General features: G+C 42.5%; 1 protein-coding gene and 1 long non-coding RNA gene across 13 annotated transcripts in view; one reads left to right on the forward strand and one right to left on the reverse strand.

Moving 5' to 3' along the window:
* Positions 1 to 20963, forward strand: part of Slc39a11 (solute carrier family 39 member 11) — a 486128-nt gene that overhangs the window by 46579 nt on the left and 418586 nt on the right. The gene's annotated exons all lie outside the window — the stretch shown is intronic.
* LOC110345107 (uncharacterized) lies at positions 9134 to 12490 on the reverse strand. The gene is made up of 4 exons (XR_015450282.1): positions 12315 to 12490; positions 11082 to 11252; positions 10488 to 10529; positions 9134 to 10107 (listed from the first exon to the last, which is right to left on the reverse strand). It is a non-coding gene; the product is annotated as an uncharacterized LOC110345107 (long non-coding RNA).

A 20963-nucleotide genomic window follows, 5' to 3' on the forward strand; every position in this document is an offset into this window, starting at 1 on the left:
CCACACCCTTGCTCTCTTGCCCTGGCCACCAAAGGAGTCCAAGAGGAGACAGCCCAGGTGACCCCAGGCCTTCCAAGAGAATGCTACTATCAGGCTCATGGAAGGGCCCAGCACCATGGAAGGGTCCTGGAATGAGCCTGCATTTCCAGGAGGCAGGGTTGAAATAGGACAAAGCTCTTTGGGGCTCCATCCAGGAGGAGACGAATGGCTTAGGAGAGTGGTGGCAAACAGATGGCCCGGGTGTCATGTCAGGTTCGTCTTGCTGACCAGCTGGCACTAGGAAAGTGTGTCCTAGGCTGGAAGGGAGCCAAAGAGAGGAGGGAGAGAAATTCAGACATCCTGAGCTTCTTTATTTCTCACTCTTTTCCTATCCCCATTCCAGATGATGGTATCCACACTGGCTTTGCTGGGCTCTGAGGGCTGTATCTCAGTTGGTGACTGGTTTGTCCCACCTCCACTCATTGCTGGGTCACCCTGATGGCCCATCTGTGCAGGCTGCTGTTTGCATATGCTAGCACTGGGCTAGTGTCCAACCCGCTGATGACTGCAGGGCCCAGAGTGCCCACCTGCTGGAGAGCAGCTGTGCCAGGCATTACCTGGTGGGCTTCCCATGAATCTGAGGATCTGGCTTCAGCTGCCGAGGACCTTGCAAAGCCTAGCAAAGCAGGTGTCTGGCACCAGGCTGCAGAAGCATTCCCCGGGTGGCTCAGGGACAGCTCAACTCTGCCCCTTGAACCGATGAACAAGAAGGCTGGACAAAAGAATTTTGGCTAAGAGGATGACTATTAATTGTCCTTCTGTGTTTGATATATGCAGTGCACATTTGAATTGATAATTTTGGTGCACCCTGGGAGTAACTGCACAAGACTTTACAAACTTTTTTTTTAGAAAATGATTTTGTCTTAAGAATTTTAAAAGTGATTTCTTTTTTATTTTGTACCGGGGATCAAACTCAGGACCTAGGGCTTGCAAGGCAGGCACGGTGGCACTGAGCTAAATCCCCCGCCCTTAAAAATGACTTCTTAAGCCAGATGTGGTAGTGCAACCTGTAATCCCAGCACTCCAGGAGGGGAAGGCAGGAGGATCACAAATTTGAGCTTAGCCTGGGCAACTTAGACCCTGTGTCAGAGTATAAAATAAAAAATTGGGGCTATAAGAACCAAGATGCATTATGTAAAGGTACAATTCCCGATGAGAAATGTAATTGTGTTGTATACGTACAATGTACCAATACAAGAATTTAATACAAAAAAATTGGGGCTATAGCTTGTTGTGAAAGCCTTGGGTCAGTCACTAGTACCTCCTCCAATTTTTTCTCTCATTATTTTATATCTTTTGACTTAATTTTTTGTTGTTGTTGTTAATAATTCCTGCTTTGTGTTGTTGGTAATCGGTACATCTGGAGACTATTCGATGTCCAATAATAGAGATTTGATGAACCTAACTGGACCAATGGAAGGGCAGGATGGGAAATCACAGCCAGTGTTTCTGAAGCCTACTGGTGTATGCTAAGGACTCCACAGGATACCCTAATCTGCAAGACTCTCTACGGAGAAGGGGACATGAACATTCCCTTTCCACAAATGGGAAAAGAGAGGGCAGAGAGGTCAAAGGATTTACTCAGGGTCAGGAATGATTAAAGCTCAGGCAGTTTAACCTGGAGTTTAAATTCAAAGCACTACTGTTACTTGTGGCAAACTGGTGAGATCACGTACATTTTTATATTCATTGTGCTGTCTGTGTTTTCTTACTTTTAACATGCACATTGCTGCTGCAATAGGAGAACACCCCATGAGACATATAAAAGTACAGAGAAAATGATAAGATAAAATAATCTGAATTTTGGGGCCTGGGAATGTAGCTCAGTAGTGGAGGGCTTGCCTAGCCTGCCCAAGGCTCTGAGTTCGATCCCCAGTGGCAAGAGTAGGGGGAGTTCAAACATTTTCCAGCCTACTTTCATCCAATTATTGCTGCTTTTCTATTTTACCAGTGCTTCCATTAAATTGTAGGCAATGTGAAGTGTTATAAAGCTACTTCACGGTGTTCCAGAATTACTAACACTGGAGGAAAACCCTGGGACAATAGTTCAGGTCAGATTTGCATCCTGACAAAATTACATTCGTTAAATTGCATGCTTGTGGCTATTTGTCATTTCTGGTGGCCCACCATGAAAACTGTCTTTTTCTGTATGGGGAAGCTCCCACCTTATAAAACAGAGCTCATGTCCAGATCCCTCAAGTTAGCAGATTCCCTAGTCTCCTTTGTGTTATGCGAAGAACTCCATAGGCCTTATTTTATCTACTCTGTAGGACACCCTATGAGGAAGGGAACATTGATAATCCCTTTTCACTAATGGGAAAACAGGCAGAGAGCCCAAAGGATTTGCTCAGGATAAGGGACCTGAATGCCATGAGCTGGGAAATACTAATCACATACACCTGCACATGGCCTAGAACAAGCAGGAAGTGACAGAAGGAAGCAGGGACCATGCAGAATCTGTTCTTGTGAGAGTAGCAGCAGTGATTATGTCCAGCTTCCGGAAGACTCAGGGAGCTGGTCCTGGGAGTAGTGTCCAGAGGGTCAGGGCACAGTGGGGCTGTAGCCCCAGTGTCCTTACTGGTTAGTTCTGCAGTGTAATTATGGGATTGTCCTTGGCTATTACCTCTATGTCAGGTCATTCTGTCCTTCCTGAGGATTCTCCACGCTGTTCAATAACCATTTACCACAGTTTATTTTCACTTAAATAAGCCAAGAGTTAGTTTAACTTATATGCAAGCAAAAAGTCTGATGGATGTACACATGCTATCATTTATTTCCATATATTTACTGTATGTACCTTCAATCTAGTAGTATCTTTATATAATGAAATGATAGCAAGATTAGGGAATGCATTCAGGATTAACAGTTTTTCAGAAGTTCTGGGCTTTAAAAAATAATAACAGATATTTGCATGATTAATAATACAAAGTATTTGTATGAATTATTTAAGCTTAAAAATTTATGGAAGTCATTGGAAAGTATTCTAGAGAGATCTTGTTTCTTTCAGCTAATAAATTGGGTCATATATTGAAGTTTCCAAAGGTCATGAAGGTTGGGATGAAAATATTACTTATAATGAATCTCATACTTAGTCATTTTCCCAAGTGGCAATGCATTTACATAATAGTTGGAGTTTTGTGATGAAGTCTTTTGATTTTCCATGTTGCTGCATTTCTAGCTCATTTAGTGCAATGCCATATTATTAATAACTCTTCTGTCAGCTTTTTACCGCTATTAAAATCTCGGTGTCTGGGGGATAGCCAAGAGAAAGAAAATCTTCTTTGCCAGCCATCCTCTCTTTCCCCACAGAAGCACCAAACACACACAAATGAATTTAGGTCAAAAATTTTGTGAGTTTTGCAGTCATGCATTTTGTTGAGGTTTTCTATATGGTGAGTGGGAGAAAAGCATTCATGGGCCAGAATCTAGAACACAGAGAGTAGTTCATGTATACAACACACATCCTTCCAATAAACTTTCGGAGTCCCTTTTATGCTGAGTCTATGCATTACTTATAATTAGGTTTAACTCCAAGTAATAGAAAGTCCTAAATAATAGTGCCTTAAATTAGATAGAAAAAAGTCTAGAAGGATCCCAGGGCTGGGATTGTGTTCTACAATATCAATGGCCATAGATCCTTGTGTCTTATTGCTTTTTTGGTGGTTGCTTTCATCCTCACGTTCCCATGTGGTGGAAAAAGAATACTACTGTGACAGCCATTACTTCATATTTATGGCAGTAGAAAAGAGGAAGCAAGGAAGAACATGCTTCCTCTTTGTAGCACACTTTCTAGTTAGAGCTCAACCACATGATCTTGTACAGCTGCAAAGGGTACCTGGGAAATGTCTTCATTTGAGGTGGCCATATGTCCAACCAAGAGATGAAGTTTATTTTGTGGAGGAAAGAGATGAATGGAATCCTAAAGCCAGCTATCTATCACTACTTCGAGCAGTTGTGAAGAATTAAGTGAGTTTCTTTTCTTTCTTTTTCTCTCCGTCTCTCTCTGTCTGTCTGTCTGTCTGTCTGTCTGTCTGTCTCTCTCTCTCTCTGTCTCTCTTTCTTGTGTGTGGTACTGAGGATTGAACCCAGGGCCTTCGCATTGAGCCACTGAACTGCATCCCTTTCCCTTTTTTATTTTGAGATAAGGACTCACTAAGTTGCTAAGTTATCCAAGCTAGGCTCAAAGTTGGGATTATCTTGCCTCAGCCTTCCGCAGGGTTTGTCATACTGTGACTGGTCAGTATGCTAGGTGCTATGGTTTAGATCTAGAATGGCCATCAACACTTGCAAGTTCTCAAAGGCAGGGCTTTGGGAAGGTGATTGGATCATGGAGGTGCTGTAGTCATCAGTGGATCCATCCCTCCCTTGCCCCTCCCTTCACTTTCTGCTTCTTGGCAATCATGGCATGAGGAGCTTCCCTCTGCCAGACCCTTCCACCATGCTTTTCCAGTGTTGGAGCCAACCAACTACAAACCGAGTCTTCTGAAAAACATGAGCAAAAAGGTCCCCTTTCCTTCTTTAAGTTGTGGGTGTTGAGTATGTTATCCCAACAATGAGAAAGTGACTAGGATGCTAGGTGTATTAAATGCATGTTTGATTAATGACATTTTCAGATTATGAAGGGTTGAATTAGGATGTACCATCGTGTGCTTAGGAGCATCTGCATGCATCTATACCTTTTTCAGCCACTAAGATTAAAAAGAAGTACTTATTCTTTCTTCTGTCCTATAAGAGGCTGGAGATTACTTAGCTGCCAATTTCTCTTTGACTGCTTTGTACAACACTTCTACTTCTCTTCCTGTCTTTTAATGAACTTTTGTATTATTATGGGATGGTCTGTGGTCTCCCTGCCTTGCTGTAAACTTTCTGGATCCCAAGGCCATGGCCCACAGTCCATAAGAACTATCCTTCCAGGTTCAATACCTCTGAGGTGCTATTGAGTCTCCTGAGAGGTAGACCCTAGTGAGTCACCGGCGAAGAGTAAGCTGCGACTCCTCCAGTGCCTCTCCCTGGCACCATCTTGGGGGAGCCTGCAGAGTGGTCTCCTGCTCCAACCTCTGGCCACAAGGAACCTTAGCAGATGGAAAAGCTGTGGGAGCAGTGACACCAGGAATTGCCACAAGGATAGAAGGGTGTAGTGACTGTGATGGAGCAGCCTGCTTGCTTGCTTTCTTTCTTTCTTTCTTTCTTTCTTTCTTTCTTTCTTTCTTTCTTTCTTTCTTTCTTCCTTCCACCATAAAGTTTATTGGTACATTTTAGGTATAAAATACATTTACATACATCACTGGGATCTTGTACCATTACATGAGCATCTTGGTTCTTATTTTTTTTCCTCCTTCCCCTGCACTCCCCTCACCTGTTCCACCCTTCCCCACTTGCAGAGATCCAGTTCCCATTTTTTCCCCTTTCTCATATTTTTTCCCCTTTTCCCCCATCCCCCACCCCCCTAGACCTTTACTTTCTATTACACAATATCAATTACACATTTTTAAAATTAAAATATCAAGACCTAGGAGACATTACCACAGATTTTACAGAATTTAAAAGGATATAGAAAGCATATTTCAAAAATATTTTTTGAAATAAATTTGACAACTTCTAAGAAGCACCTTGGAAGACAAATTAGTGAAAGTAACTCTGGAAGAAATATAAAACTTGAGGGCTGGGGATTTAGCTCAGTGGTTTCAATGCCTGCTACGCAAGCACAAGGACCCAAGTTCGATCCCCGGTACCAAAAAAAAAAGAAATATAAAATTTGAATAGCACCTATTAATGAAAGTATATTCCTAGCTTGAAAACCTACCTATATGACAACAGCAGGCTCATATACATTTAACTGATAAATTATATCAAACACTTAAAGCAGAAAAAAAAGGAACACTTCTCCCCTCATTTTAGGAAATCAACATTCTAATCCTAAAACTGGGTAAAGATAATAGAAGAAAAAAGTATGAACACAGATAGAAATTTGTTTAACGAAACAAACTATTAGAAGTCAGATCTGGCAGTATGCAGAAAGTGGTTTTGTTATAGGGATGGCAGTGTTGGTTCAGCGTTGGAAGATCCGCCTCCAAAAGTCATAATTTTAACAGAGGAAAGGAAAAAGCCATATGATCCTGTCACTAGTTGGAGAAAAGTATTGGACTAAATTCCACAGCTGCTCATGGTAAAAGCTATCAGGAGACTAGAAGTAGAACAGAAACTTCTCAACAGATTAAAGACATGTACTCCATACTTCCAGTGAGAACGCCTTATATGAATGGAGAAGACACAATGCTTTCTCCTTAAGGTGGGGAACAAGGACAGATATGCTTACTCTTTATCTGTCTATTAAACTTTGAAACCTAGGCCCCACCAAAATAGTCTGGCAATAAAATGACACAATTAGGATAGGATTGGCAAGGTAGAAGCAAAATCTTTACATGTAGATGAAATGATCATCTGCAGAGAAAATACTAAGAAATTTCTAAGAGCCCTTAGAACTTGTATTTGAATTTAGCAGGATTAGAAAACACAAGGTATATATAAAAAGTCAGGTCTGTGTATACTTACTATAAATGAAGAATTGGATATTGAACTTTAAAAGTTATGTAGGAGTACAAAGGACCTAGAAAAGTTAAAAAAAAAACAATGTTGGAAGATGTTTAGTACCTAATTTTAAGACTTCTCCTAAAGCTACAGTAATCGAGGTAGTGTTGGTGTAAGGAAAGACATATAGGTCATTTGAATAAAATAGAGAATCTAGAAATAGAACCACACATATATGGTCCACTGAGTTTTGAAAGATTATTTAACGTTAGCCTTTTATAGAATATAAACTCAATTCAAGAGCCGAGGAAAAGATAGTGTTTTCAGCAAATGGCACTAGAACACATGGTATCTGTATATAAAAAATTAACCTCAACCCTTTATTTCCATACATAATAATAACTTGAAGGGATCTATGAACCTAAATATGAAAGCCTAAAAGTATAAAACTTTAAGAAGAAATTATAAGGGAAAATGTTTATGAATTCAGGGTAGGCAAGAACTACCTAGGATACAAAAGACATGATGTATAAAAGAAAAAAATTGATAAATGAGATTCCATCAAAATTTAGAACTTTAGGGCTGGGGATTTAGCTCAGTGGTTTTGCCGCCTGTTGCGCAAGCGCAAGGACCAGAGTTTGATCCCCGGTGCAAAAAAAAAAAAATTTAGAACTTTAAATGACATCATTAAAATGAAAAGTAGTCCTTAAACAGACCATATTTACAATGCATATAACCTATGACCAGAATATATAAAGAACTCTTACAGCTCATTAATAGACAACCCAATTAAAAAGTAGACATAAGAAGATGATAAATAGCCAGTACAGCACAAGGAAAGGTGTGCAACTCTAGAATCAGAAAAATACTAATCAGTACAATAACAAGATTGAACTATACACTCAGTAGGGAGATGAAGTTAAAAGTTTTAAAAGCCTTGTCATGACTTTTTCTTTTTGTTAGATTCTCCCCTTTGTGTTTAATTTGTCACACCCAATGGATTCATTCTGCTGGGCTTCCTGGGGTTGTTACCCTAATTGTCTTTTCCTAGGGTATTGTCTAAAATTTTTTTGAGTGCTGGTTTGATATTCATGAAGTTCCTGAGGTGCTCTTTATCATCAAAATATCTTATTTCTCCATCAATTTTGAAAGATAGTTTTGCAGGGTACATCAATCTGGGCTGGAGGCTGTTTTCCTTGAGGGTTTGAAATGCATCACTCCAAGATCTTCTTGCCTTGAGGGTTTGCATTGAGAAGTCTGCTGGGATTCTGATGGGGTTTACTTTTTATGTGATTTGTTTCTTTTCTCTCACTGCTTGTAGAATTTTGTTCTTCTGTTGGATTTCTGGATTCCTATTATATGCCTATGTGTAGATATTTTTTGATCAAGGCTATTTGGAGTCCTGTATGCCTCACTTATCTATATGTCAAGTTCTTCTCCCCTGCTTGGAAAGTTTTCTGCCATCACTTCTGTGAACAGTTTTTTTTATGTCGTCTGCACTCTCTCCTGTTTCTTCGTTGACTCCAGTCAGTCTTATGTTATTCTTCTTTGCATCGTCTACCAGCTGCTGGATTGATTTCTTGTGTTCCCTTACAATTTTAGAGCAATTTTTCTTTTCCTGGTCACTAATTGCAATCTTTTCTTCTATATCTGAAATTCTATCCTCACATTCATTCATTCTGCTGTGCAGACTTTTGATGGAGGTTTTTGATCTCCTGGAAATCTGTTTGCATCTGGTTTATGGATTCCATTTGTTTCCTATGTTGGGATTCCATCATGTTCCTCAGCTCCTCTATTTTTTTATCTGTGTCTCTCTAGATTTATTAATCATGTCTTGCACTATGAGCACAATCTTTGCTGTTATCTGAGTATTTATTTCTGATTTCATTTTTTCCAGATCCTCTTTTGTTGCCAGTTCAGAGAGTCCAGGTGGTTCAGTATCAGATTGTTCCATCTCGTTTCCCTTTGGGGTTGCTATAGGTGATCTGGAAGTCTTGTTTTTGAGGCTTGTTTACATGTCTTCTCATTTCCATGGCGGGGGGGAGGTTGTGTGCTTCTGGCATCCTTTCAGCTCACCTTCTCTGTGCTAGGAGCATGGAATGGCGGTGGGGGAGCTTCCTTCCGGGTGCTGGGACTGGCTCAGCTTCTCTGCCCTAGGAGCGTGGAATGGCGGTGGGGAACTTCCTTCCAGGTGCTGGGATTGGCTCACCTGTGCAGCCTGCTTTAAGACTCTTTTCAGTACTGAATCTCTTTATGAGGTCTTACTTGAAAAAAAGGATTGCTTGGGAGGACAAGATGAAAAATTAACACCTCTCCTCTCCATGAAGGGCTCAAAACTGGGTGTCCATCGATGTATTTCAAGGCACTGTGAACCTTCTTGAATTGGAAGACATGGTAATTTTCTAATTTTCATCAGGTTTTCAAAGAGTCTCTTAACTAAAGAAGTTTAAGAGCAATCATTCTAGAAACAACCTCCATTTCTTATTTGGATTTCAACTCTGGCTGGGTCTTGTGCACTCATCACAGGCTAATGTAGCCTTTTCCTTTGTCATTCAGGCCCCTTGATGGGGTTTACACTGCCTCCCCCAACTCTGCAGTCAGTGGGATGGGGTGCTCTGGGAGTGTGGGTGCCACTCAGCCTTGGCCAAAGTCATGCACAATTAGGGAGATAAGTCTGCCAGGGAAATGGAGGGAGGTGGATGACTCCCATTAACATCTAAAACCAGTTATAAGTGCTCCTGCCTTATCTGCAGCAGGGGATATTCTATGCTGGTTCAAACACAACTGGGAATTTGTGGCAGTAGGAGGCAGGACCACAGGAGAAAATAGAAGGGAAGACAGGGCTTATGGGCCCTTTAAAAGAGTGAAGTTTTATGGCACTGTATTCTTTCTCTAGAGCAGGGCTGGGCAAACTTTTCTGTAAAAAGCTAGAGAGTAAATATGGCTTGGTGGCCCATACAACAGTCTCTTCCATTGTTGAAGTGGCCATTGACAATAAATGAATGACCATTACAATGTTCCAATAAAACTTTATTTATAAAGCCATGAAGAGCCTAGGTGTGCCCTGTGAACTGTAGTTTGCCAGTCTTTGCACTAACATTTCTGGGGGGCCAATTCACTCTTGCTTCCTCTCTTCCTTTAAATGTTTCAAACATTTGCAGGTTAGCATGCCCCAGGGCCCCTGCTCCATCCCTGATAGGGTAATGGGGTCTCACTGTCTTCCAGGAGAGACCCACTCAGTCAATTGATCTTAACATTTTCAGGGCCAGTTCTGTACCACCCAGTTCTTGACAAAGAATACTCTGGGTGACTTTTCTTGTTAATGACTCTTGTTTCATAAGCCTGTTTGGATGGTCCCCCTGCAACTCTATCCAGCCATGTAACACTTTTCCAATCTGTGCTGATGAGTTTCTAGAGACCAGAGATGGAGCTGGCACTCCTCACGGGCATTGGTGCCCAAAGTGGCACTCACCAGGGATAGTTCCCACTCAACAACAGGCAGCAGGGGTCTTCTGGGTTCAGCTGCCCTCTCACAAGTCTCTTTATGAAAAAAAATTAAAGTTGCATAATTATATACCCATTGGCACATGTCTCTATAACTTCGTAAAAGGTGGTAAAAACACGTAACACTCCATTTACAAATACATTCAATGTGCATCAGATTTTTAGAACTTTACATCTTCAAAAACTGAAACTCTCTACTGTATCTATTATTATACAAGCCCCACTCTCCCCTCTCCCCAACCCAGCTCTTGGCAGTCACAATTCTACTCTCTGTTTCTATGTTATTAACTATTTTAAATATCTCATATGTGTGCAATCATTTGTTGTTTGCTCTTCTGTGACTGGCTTATTTCACTTAGCATAATGTTCTCAAGGTTCATCAGTGTTGTTGCATGTGTCAGAATTTCCTTCCTTACCAGGTGAGGTGGCACACGCCTGTAATCCCAGCAATCAGGAAGCTAAAGTAGGAGAATCACAGGGAGTTCAAGATCAGCCTGGGCTACATAGTAAGACCCTGTCTAAAAAAAAGAAAGAATTTCCTCCTTTATAAGGTGAATAATATTCCCTTGCATGTGTAGAACAACTTCTTTATTCATCCATTGGTGTACATTAAGCTTGCTCCTCCCTCTTGGCTATTACAAATATCACTGTAATGAAGATGGGTATGGAAATACCTCCTCACTATCCTGTTTGCAATTGTGGAGTATACTTAGAAATGAAATCATATGGTAATTTGGTTTTGAATTTTTTTTTGAGAAACCTCCATCCTGTTTTCCATAGCAGCTACATCATTTTACATCCCACCAACATATTTATAGCTCTTATTTAAGAAGGAAAGGAACATGTAAACAGGATAATGCATATAGTTCCATTCACTTAAAAACAGCTCTTAAGTGCTCACTGTAACTAGACTGAGCTCAACACTGGTCCAGAAACATTCTTGCTGTCCTGGGATTTGCAGTCTTTTTTGGAGACAGAGTCAAGAAACAAATAGACATATACTGTAATACCTCGGCTCACAGATGCTTCTGTTTGTGAACAATTCAGTTGGCAAACAGAAGCTCTGGGCAAAATTTTGTTTCCATTCACAAACTCCTTATCAAATGGTGAACATGACTGTGGCTGTTTTCCCCAGGATTGTGGGATGAATTAAGCTCATGAACAGAGGTGCCACTGTAATTCTATCAGAGAAATAGAAAAAAGGATAAGTTAGCTGTGTTTATTTAAAAACAAAATGCATCAAAATAGAAATAGAGGAAATGGGCCTTCCTTTACACCCCTTCCCCAGTCAGGCAAAGTACATCTACAGAAACCTAGATTGAAGCTTAATTATGCTATATCTACTCATCAGACTTAAAAAAATTTAAAAAAAAATTTTTTTTGAGACACATCTTGCTAAATTGCTCAGGCTGGGGTTGAATTTATGATCCTCCTGCCTGAATGTCCCAGAGTGCTGGGATTACAGAAATGTGCCATCATGCCCAGCACCATCAGATTTTTAAAAAATTGAAATGAAATTTATATAACATAAAACTAACCATTTTAAAGGAACAATTCAGCGGCATTTAGTACAATCATGACATTGTACAACCATTACCTCTATCTGATTCCAAAACCTTTTTTGACACTAACCCCATATCCATTAACAGTTACTACCTTGATGATCACCAATCTTTTTTCTCTTTCTATGCAGTTACCTATTCTGACTATTTCATATAAGTGGAATCATATAGTATGTGGCCTTTTGTGTCTTTCTCATTGAAAAATTCAATAACCATATTTTTAAGGCTCATCTACATTGTGACATGCCAGTACCTCATTACTTTCTGTGGGTAATGTTTCTCCATGTAGCTGTACCTGTTTGTGTTTACCCATCCAGCAACTGGTGGACATTTGGCTTGCTTCTACCTTTTGCCTATTGTGAAAAATGCTTCTAGGAAGGTTTATGTACAAGGATTATTTGAGTCTCTGGTTTCCATTTTTTTTTGGCTACTGTGTTCATAGACTTTAGCAGCATAGAGATAGATGCCCTTTATAAGAAGTAAAGGGTGAAGTATTTTCACTTCTATGCCCTTCACAGCTGGCCAGTCCTGGACTATGCAAGGACCAGGCACTTCCTCCCTCAAGGTCTGAATTGTAAAAAGTCCTGATCCACCTTCCATGGCCCCTCATTCCCATACCCCAAAGGGGCCCACCCTCTCAGTCACTCTGTGTGTCCCTGGGCCTTGTCTCCTTGGGGCTACCTGGCTCCTGGTGGTACATTCTCCATCCTCCTGTGGTATCTCCTGCAGTCCCAATGATGTCTGCTCTTCCCAAGGAAACTAGATCAAGGGTCAGGAATGTCCTTGGGTGGAGGTGGGGCTCTGACATCACACCTATGCCAGGTAAGGCCTTTTGTGAGGTGACCTGGGCTTTGGCAGAAATGACAGATGAATGGGCCAGAGGAGGTGCCCAGGGAGGTTGTGTAAACCCATGTCCAATAGGGACAGCACATTCTCTCCCTTGGTGAATCTCCCCTACTGAGTCCCCCCCTCCCCCCATAGATCCCTCAGGACAGAGAAGAAGTACTTGGCCTGGGATTGTGGTCTAGAGGATTCTAGGGTTAACTGATGAACTGGCAGTAGGTGCCAGAATCCTTGGTTCTGAGTTCTCTTTTGGGATGTTTTCTATTTCAGAGGGACCAACTAGTCTGGCTCCATGTGTAGATGTAGATGTAGGAAAGTAAGAGGAACCTGGAAGAATGCGAAGAAAAGAAGAACAGAGCATACTGAGCAGAAGACACACACACACACACACACACACACACACACACACACACAGAAACATAGGCATGGTGGAGAGGAGAGGATCACGCCTCCCATAGGCCTAGCAGTTCGGTTGTCTCAGGAATGAATCAATTAATGTAAAGGAATGATGTCTTCCACTAGACTCAGGCTAGGATGGGCCACACAGAGCATACCAAGCTGCCACCTGCACCCAGACCTTGGGCATCCTCCACCTCCACCTGAGATGATAAATCACCTGTTGGATATCCAAGTAATGTAGTTACCTATGTTCCAAACAGAATCAGAATGAAACATTGATTGGTAGTTTTGGTTCAATTCTAGAAATAATCATGTTTCCTGCACAGGTCACCCTGGCTTCAGCTTCTTGATTGTCTGATTGACAGAAGTTGCCAGGACTCTGTACTCACTTATTAGTCTAATGGACCGACTAGCCCTTGACTTCCCAAGGCAGGGCTGCTTTTATTTTGTGCTGTATTCCTTGGACGTAACTTACCACTGGGGGACATCTGCATTATCTAATTTATTCCTTTGAAACATTTCATTTTTGTTGATTGCTGCTTAAAGGTCATTTCCAAATGAACATGGAATGAAAGGTCACTGTACCCAGCTGAAAAATCATCTCAAATCTGCTTTGGTCCTGCTCGGTCCAATGTCAATCTTCGCTGACCTCTTCTGCTGGCTGGAGGAACCTATTCATTTGGTGGCATGTGGCTAATTCTGTTGCCTTTCACTTCTTGGCTCTGAATTTGGGGGGTGGGGTTTAGTATTTGCATGGTGACAGGCACAAGTCTTATTGCACTTCGGGCAAAGTTGTGGGAGTCAGAACTCGGGGACTGAGTCCTTTCCAGAAACCAACCAGGACTCAGTGGCATTGCTGAACATCTTGTCCAAGCTGACACAGAAACTAGTAGATGAAATTGTGGATTTGCCGAGCAGATTTTGGAAGAACACAAGGAAGGGGAATTAGCAAAAGGCCTGGGAGGCTCACCTTTGTGTTCACCAAATAGTAAAGAAGGAAAACACTTCAAACCCAGGGTTTTTAATGTACTGTGTGTTCCTGGAATAGACTGCTCAGGAGATGGTTTGTGTGCACAGAGAGGAAGGCTTGAGATACAGAGCAAAAGCTCCATTGGCGTTATTCTCCTTAGTTTCTCCAGTGGCTTACTTGGCAAGTAGATGTGGTGAGGGCTGTAAACATGGCCACAGGAGGATTTTAGTAAGGCTCTCCCCATAATGCTTGGGCCAGGGAGGTGGGTACAAGAGCTGCCCACAGAACAACCCAGTTAGGTGTGGGCTCCATGGAGGAAAGGGTTCCTGCATGGAGAAATGGGTTGCCATGGCAAGGGAAGAGAGTTGTGGGCATGAAGACCAAAATGGTCAGCGAGGAATACAACAGGGTACTGCAAATTGGAGTGGAAAGGCAAAGATTTGTGGTGAAAGAACAGGTGAACTTTATGTTTGGGAGGAGAGAGAGAGAGAGAGAGAGAGAGAGAGAGAGAGAGAGAGCTTGCACAAAGAATATAGCATTGCGAAGGCTGGTGTAAGTTTAGAGTAAAGCAAAGGTTCTGTGCTAGATGCTCTATGTGTATCATCCCCACATTAGGTCAGCTGTTTGAGCTTGCCCATGTAATAGATGATGAAATAGAGGCACCAGTTCAAAGGTGGGACAAGCAGGGCTGGAATCCTGGCCATGAGGTACTAGGGCTGATTATGTAATTAGTATAACTATACATCATGCACAACCACTGTACCACTTGCTTCTTTGAGACTACATACAGCTGGTACACTAGCATATAGGAGGTTCTTAAACAGTAGGGCAAGGATATTGTGGTACCATTTATTACCTCTCAGATTTGGAAAAAAATAATTTCCACTGACTGATAACGGCAGTGAAATTTGAAGACCATTTTCAGGAGTGTGATTTGACAATATCTATTAAAATGATTTTGCTTTTTTTTTTTTTTTGGTACCGGGGATCGAACTCGAGTCCTTGTGCTTGCACAGCAGGCGGCGAAACCACTGAGCTAAATCCCCGGCCCCTAATATCTATTAAAATGAAACACATACAGCCCCTATGACCCAGCTTGCATTTCTAGGAGAAGATGCTGAGAAATATCCTCATTCATGCTTACTTAACAAGAGATCCATAATAGTCATTAGCGCATTGTCTATAACAACAGACGGTTAGAGAGGTCCTTAAGTCCCTAAAGAGGGGACAGGTCAGGTGAAATGCAGCAGAGCTCTGCTGTGGGTACCACACAGCACAGCACAACAACAAGTGGGGAGTGAGTAGAGCCACAACCCGAGGGAGGTGTCTATGACATGTGATTAGGTAGGAAAACAGCCTCCAAAGCTATGTGATATAAAACATAATCATATACCTTCATGATTGTGCAGTTAGTATAACTGTACATCCCACAAGTACAAATGCTTACAAATTTATATTTACAGAAGTAAATATACACAAATAATAAAACGTAAGTAGAGATTATATGTATGCATGTATATATCTATATATAAATATGGAGATATAAATATATATGTGTGTATATATGCATAGAAAATATTTTAGAAGGAAATATGTCAAACTATTAATAGTCTTCTCTGTTGGTGATGATGTAAGGAACTTTTTACTCTTTATAACCCTTAAGAGTATAGGAATGGAAGGAAGGAGGAAGGAAAGAGAGAAGGAAGGAAGGAGGAAAATGGTGGGTTATGGGAGACTTTTCTCTTTCTTTTGTTCTCTTTGGTGCTTTCCAAATTGGGGGAGCAGATGAGGCACAGAAGGAGAAGCGAGAGCAGCAAGGCTGCATGGACAGAGAACTGTGTTCACCTGCTAGCAGTGCGGGCAGACTCTGCCCCTGTGCATGCTCCCTGGGCCTTAGGACACTCAAGGAGGATGAGGGGCAGGTGAGGGCCTGGGCTGGGTCAGAGGAAGACTGGTTGGAAACACTGGTCTCCAGATGTGAAGAGGAAAGGTCTGGGGAATGCTGAATGTTACCTTTAAGTAATAGGAAAACGATGTGGCAGGCTTCAGAGGCAAACTAGGACTTCTCTGACTTCTACCCAGATAGACCTCACACTTTTAATCAACTGGATGCAGGGTCCCTGTCACAAGTATCAACTCATGGGTGTCATCGAGGGTTTTTGTGGGTTTTAGTGCACCATGCAGCAGACAACTGCAATTTGGTTCAGCCTTTGACTTAGATAAGCCTGGGATCCACTGTGCCTCTTCCATGACACACAGAAGGATTTGTGACCTTCCCATGCCCAAAAGTGTCCCCAGTACAGTTATTCTCAGTGTTCACAGAGGGACCCGGACAATGGGATCCATCATTGCAACTCCAGCAGTAGGGGGGGGACAGCTTGGTCTCCATCTGTAAATGGAGACAGTGTCAGAAACCGCTCCATAAGGTTCTGGAGGTTGAGATGTGGCAGGTAAAGTATTTAGAATAGAACTCTGTGCATGATAGTATTGGCTATTACAGTGGACCCTCAAGTTACGACCAGCCTGACATACGAACAACTTGGATTAATTGGGTTAACGGAAGATTCATCTGCCTCAAGGGTCCATTGTATGTACAAACCTTTTAAAAGTTCCTCAGGTGATCCTGATTCACCTCCTCTGCCCTCTCCACCGCTGTTCTCATTCTGACCACTTGAGACTCCTTGGTATAAGATGGAAGGAGATCCTCTGGACTTGTTGATGAATTTGTGGTGAAGTAGTTGGTGAATTTGGCAGACTTACTCAGCACCTAATCTGTGGATCCATTCTTTAGGTGTTAGTGATCCAAGCCTGAACAATGCCAGCATTGTCTCTGTACCCTGGACCTGACCTGACACTCTCATAGGAAGACAAACACACCGAACAAACCCAGCAAACCAACAACCTGTCCCTCTTGCCTATTACAATAGAAAACACAAGTGAAGTTTTGCATGTTATTTACTTTTTCATATGTCGATTCCAAGATGTGCATCTGATCCTTGCCTCCTTCATTGGGTTTTTATTATCTATTTACTTACTTAGAGACAGTTTCACTAAGTTGTCCGGGCTGGCTTCAAACTCATAATCCTGCTGCTCGAGCCTCCCTAACAGTGGGATTACGTATGTGTACCACCACATCCAGCCATTCAGTGAATAATGATCACTTTTAAGTGTTTAAAAGTTACCACGTTGTGTAGCACTCCATGCTAAGCCACCTATTTATTTATTTATTTATTTATTTATTTATTTATTTATTTATTTTTGGTACTTGGGATTGAACTAGGGACCTTGGCTTGCAAGGCAGGCACCGGAACCACTGAGCTAAATCCCTGGCCCAACCACCAAATTATTGAGCCTCAAGTTCTCGAAGTCCTTCCTTAAGCTGAACTTTCTGATTATTTCTTCTCTGAGTGGAAGGAGGAGCTGCTCATTTCCTAAGACTGGCTTCAAGAGTCCAGGGCTATGGGCTCAGGCGGTACTGTTGTCCATGAGGCACACTATCTCTGAACAGTGTGTGACATCACCCACCAGACTCAGGTCTCTGCTCCCTCCAGGTCTCTACCTAGCTGTAAAGCAATTATTTTAGCTCCTAGTCAATTCTGTTAGGATTGCTGTACTAACCTGTCTTCTGTTGCTATAACGAAGTACTCAAAGCTCAGTACTGTATAAAGAAATGTTTATTTAGCTCTCAGTTTTGGAGACTGAAAGTCCCAGACTAGGTGGCCCTATCGGTTCCACCTTTGATGAGGCCCTCACGGTGAGTGGCATCACAATGGCAGAAGAGTATGCAGAAGAGATGTGGCAAGAAAGGAAGCCAGAGAGATATAGGGTTCATGCTCACTCTTTTTTTATAACAACCCACTCTGGAGGGTACTCACTCACTCTATGAGGGTACTCACTCACCTAATTACCATCCATTAGATTTCATGTCTTAAGGGTTCCACCACCTCTTAATACTGCCACATTGAGGTCCAAGCTTTCAGCACATGAAATTTGGGGGGACAGACTCATACCACATCCAAACCTTAGCAGTCACTTACTCAAGGACTAAGTGACTGTGAGTAGTGAACTGCCAATAAGGAAGAGAGAGATGTGGCTGAAAGGTGGATGGGCTGATGGCCATCAGCATGATATCATCGTGGGCCACTCATCACGCTGTTGTTCTACTCCCCTCCATTTTCATGACTTACTTGAGAATTCTGGGTTCAGGGTACTACAGGGGGGTTGTTTCTGACTCACAGTCCCTCACAGATATCCTAAACCAGTTCATTTGCAAGAATGGAAACATTCCCAGACATCAGTTGCTTAGCATATCTTCATTTTAGACGTTCTGAAATTGGAGAAGAGCATCAATGTGTTGGAGAGAATCAGAGGGAAGCCACAGTGATGCTGGGAGGATTAGAAAGAACACTAATGTAAGGTTCAGAAGAAGAGCCTCCTGGAGGAAAACAAAGTTGAAGAAAGGCAGATCAATTTTTAAAGTGTGGAACACATTATTACATAGAAGATAGTGACCAGTTATCATCTAGCCTGCCAAAGAAAAGGTTTCATTTAACTGTATCACAAGAGATCCAGATTAGACTGAGAAAAATCTGATCACAGAATTCCACACTACACTACACTGAGCCTAAGACTTTACCAGCCTGAGGATCTGTTAGTATTTTGTGAACCACCAAGAAAGAAAAAGAAAAACAGCCCCAAATTATGACATGTGCTTATACTTAGAAAATTAGATTTTTTCCTTTTTTTGATGCTGGGGATTGAACCCAGGGCTTCGTGGATGGTAGGCAAGCCCTCTATTACTGAGCCACATAGATTTTTAATCATTAAGAAATTGCTTTTAGACTTAATTTTATCAAATACTATGCATACACAAAATGGAATCTATACAGGTATGCATATATATATATATATATCAGACATATAAAGGAAATATAATTAAGTAAATTGGAAGAATTACTTCTTAATCACTTCTTCATATCAAATATGATGCTTCCCAGTCATTTTTCAAGTAGTTAGAACTTGAGTTTTTTTTTTCATACAGTACAGTCTTTGTCTAGAACATTGGTGATATAACATTTCTTAAAGGACTCCCTTAAAAAAAACCTAGAAGCTATTGGCACTAATCTCTTGATTTAAGGTAGCTTGGTAGATTTAAGCCACATACTTGGTGCAGCACTTCAGAATAACCCAAAAGGCATCAGGATAACCTGAAGGGCTTGGCCCTGCCCTTGGAGATTCAGATTAGTAGGTCTAGGCGGGGCCTGAGACTCTGAAGTTTCTCCAAGCTCTCTGGACCAGGGACCGCACTCTGAATGGCACTGATGTAGGGCTGGCCCACTCTGCCTCCTTCAGGAACATTACTGAGGACATCTGTTTCCCCACCTCCTTGTCCATTCCCCATGACCACTGATTTCCTATGGGCCAAGAGAGTACTCCTCTGTTTCTCTTGGATTTTCTTCCAAATCTTCAAGACCACATGGAGAGTTTCATGCCAGTGCTGACATTGGAGCATGGTCAGGCTATGATGGCTACTTCCCACCCTCATCTGGCTGACAGCAATTGTAACATTATTGCAAAATGAATCCAGATTTCCAAGATACTGAATTGGCAATGGGAGGAGGGAGAAAACAGTGCAACTTAGAATTGGCAAATGTGGTAGTTAACTTTCTTTACATGGCTTGAGGGGGTAAGGGCCAGGGCAGCTCAAATGCAAAGATGGGAGCTTCTTCACAGGTCCCAGGCATCTGGAGCTACTCAAATAGTAAACAGTGCTGGCCTGCAGCAGGAAGTGGAGCTGCCAGTGTCCCGGCTGGGAAGGCCCTCTGCCTTCTGTTATGACTGCTGAGGACTGACCAGATGGCTTACTCTAGTGATTCAAACGTAAAGTACCCAGGCTTTTCTTTCTTTCTTTTTTAAACAATGCTGTTAGAAAGCCTTCGATATAATTTAGCCTGGCATACTATTAAAAAGGCAACTTGTGTTTTGTGGGTTAAATAATACAGAACAGCTGTGGGTGGAGGGCAGATGGCATGAGCTCACAGCAGCTGGGGGCTGCTTGTCTTCATTTGTGTCACTGACAGAAGGCTTCTCCTTAGACAAGGGGTGACCCTTGGTCACCCAGCCGTTTCTCTCCAGGAGCCTGCAGGGATCAGCATGGCCTAGTTTTCCAGACTTTAATGAACTCCCTGGCAGGTGAGAGATCTCTCACGTCTCCCTTTGGCTCCTCTTTCCAAGAGCGTGTCTGTTTGTCTAAGCCAGTGGTTCTGAACTAGGGGCTGTTTTGCTGCCTGGGAGACACTGAGCAATGTTTCAAGAAATTCCTGGCTGTCACAAGGAGCAAGAGGTGCTATTAGCATCTGGTAGGTAGAGGCCAGGGATGTTGCTGGGCATGCCACTGTCCGAGGACAGGTGCCCCTGCCAGGAATGACTAGTGCAAGCTCTCCATAGTGCAGAGGCTAAGTCTGGCCTCACAAGCAACACAGCTACTGAACCCAGGGTGCTCTGGGCTATTGTGATCTTTCTGGAGATTTGGAAAAGAGGTGATGAACAGCAGGGACCTCAGCAGAGTGCACTGCAGCATCTTGCAGTATGAGGCTGTAACTGCGTATAAAAAGCTGTAATTTACTCAGCCCTGCCTTTGGACAGTTTCTCCAATATTGAGACAGTACTTGGACCAGCACATGCAGACCCCCAGCCAACTCCAGGAACAAATTTCATTGAAATCCTCCCACTTGACTGTGCACACCAACTTCTTGGGGAGCTGGTTGAGGTCTGGTCAATCCATCCTGCATCTTTCACCAGCTTCTGGGAGGTGTCTGCTGTAAGTGCATGGACCAGGCATGGAGCAGCAAGGTGTGAACCCGAGCCTGGGGGCGGGAAAGTCCTTTGTGGAGCTCTGTGCACCCACAGTCAGCATCCTGCACTCCTGAGATGCAGTGTGAACTGAATAACACCTCTGGTTGGCCCTGAATTGTCCCAGCCTCAAGTGGAACATCCCAAGAAACCCCCCAGTCCCGAGTAACCCAGGAGAGTTGCTTACCCTATGTACCCCAACTGTTCCCGGGGGAAAGTTAGGTTGGGCCTCTGAGTGTCTTTTAATGAGGAAAGCTCTTAGGCTC

This window comes from Heterocephalus glaber, unplaced genomic scaffold (genome assembly GCF_053883595.1).
Source record: "Heterocephalus glaber isolate CG9 unplaced genomic scaffold, H.glaber_assembly_v1.0 deba00000937, whole genome shotgun sequence".
NCBI lineage: Eukaryota > Metazoa > Chordata > Mammalia > Rodentia > Bathyergidae > Heterocephalus > Heterocephalus glaber.